At 41.7% G+C, this 1,635-nt stretch overlaps 1 non-coding gene across 1 annotated transcript; it reads left to right on the top strand.

The window, feature by feature from the left end:
- trnar-ucg (transfer RNA arginine (anticodon UCG)) lies at positions 1-73 on the top strand. The gene has a single exon. It is a non-coding gene; the product is annotated as a tRNA-Arg (tRNA).
- The last annotated feature ends 1,562 nt before the right edge of the window (positions 74-1,635 follow it).

Here is a 1,635-nt window from a genome sequence, read left to right as displayed (position 1 = left end):
GGGCCAGTGGCGTAATGGATAACGCGTCTGACTTCGGATCAGAAGATTGTAGGTTTGAGTCCTACCTGGCTTGCGAGGCTTTTAAACCTCTCAGGTTCCTCGGTAACAGGTTGCCGTCATGTATATGAACTATAGAAAAGCATTTGCCACAACCCGTAAATTAGCACGCAAGTGTGGGCTAGTGAACACAGAACTGTATGGAGATCATCTCCAGTTCCGAGCTCAATTGCAATGAAAAAACATGCAGAACAGAACTGGAGAGCAGCTGAATTTGTGCTCAGTAGGGTGGGGAGGACTCAGCATTCCTATTGTTCTAATTGGCATGAACTGCAGGGGATCTGAATCAGAACATGTCAGTTAGTTCGATCATTGCGTCAATATGTAGGCCACGTTAATACAGAATTATTACTTTGTCTGTCTCGTCTTTGTATATAGCTGAATGTCCCTGACAATTTCATGTTAGTTTTTAAGAACGACATTGGTGCTAATATATACATATATAGCATATAAGGAACACGTAAAAGTTTAGTCCATGCTGAAAAGATAAGAAAACCGCCACAACGTTTCATCTTGGAATAAATCTTTACTTGTTGTTTTGCAGCCTACCCATTCTGACCTAACTCCTCCCTTGAAATTCCCTAACAGATAAGGGTACGTAACGGCTCATGCGATGCTCAGTTGCAATTTGACCCAAAACAAACAAGAACAGCAGCTGAGGGTTTGAGTTTGAACATGCACTGTATTAAAGCAGCTTTTATTTCCATTGATAAATGCTAGATATTCCTACAGAGATTCTCCAGGTGAGTAAGCGATTCCTGTTTCTGTTTCTATTTCTGTTTCATATATATATACAGTATATATATATACATGTTACATGTGTCTCTGCAATAGTACAAATGTGTTATACACTATCAGGGGCTGCTTTTTTGTGCACCTCATCTACAACAAGGGTTTTTTTTTTTCATTTATGTTTGTGGACCTTCACCATTTGAGGAAGTGAGTTAGATAAGAAAGTTACAGGTATGGTGAGCAATGACTGACAAAGGCACGTACTGCGTATTCCTTACAGAAGTGTAAGCAATTTGTTCTAAAAAACACCGGCTTAAGTCCAACATCGTTAGCAATCTTATTACTTAAACAGAATTAACATCAATAAACTGTAAGGTGCTGGTACATGCGAGTAGATTTGATCTTCTATTAAACAAAAATGCAATTACAGCTCTAAATAGGTCAACCTAGACTTCTGTAACAGATCTGTTCAGGTCATCGCTGTTCCTCTGACCTTGTGATTCTTTGGAATTTTAAAAGTGTATTTCGCTTGCCTTTCATGTGGTCTGTGTACAAGTCACTGTGGCGTATGCGGTCCTACACAGCCTTGCTATAGACGTGATGAGCCTCCGCTATGTTGCAATGGAGAACAGGTTCAGTACGGAGCTGCCGAGAAAATTCAGCTGGAAAGCTCGTTGCAGAAAAGCATCGGTATCTGTGTCCAGCGGCAAAGCGTCCTTCGTGGGTGCTGAAGAACCGATTTCACAGGCTGCGGGTCCAGGCGATTTAGAGTGTTAAAGGTCCCAGCGAAAACGAAACGGCGCTGGTCCTTTTACACGCACGCACGCAAACAAATGCAAAGGACGC

This window comes from Lepisosteus platostomus, unplaced genomic scaffold (genome assembly GCF_059453375.1).
Source record: "Lepisosteus platostomus isolate fLepPlt1 unplaced genomic scaffold, fLepPlt1.hap1 Scaffold_46_H1, whole genome shotgun sequence".
Lineage (NCBI taxonomy): Eukaryota > Metazoa > Chordata > Actinopteri > Semionotiformes > Lepisosteidae > Lepisosteus > Lepisosteus platostomus.
The sequence above is the reverse complement of the archived record's forward strand: the minus strand, read 5'-3'. Positions and strand labels throughout refer to the sequence as shown.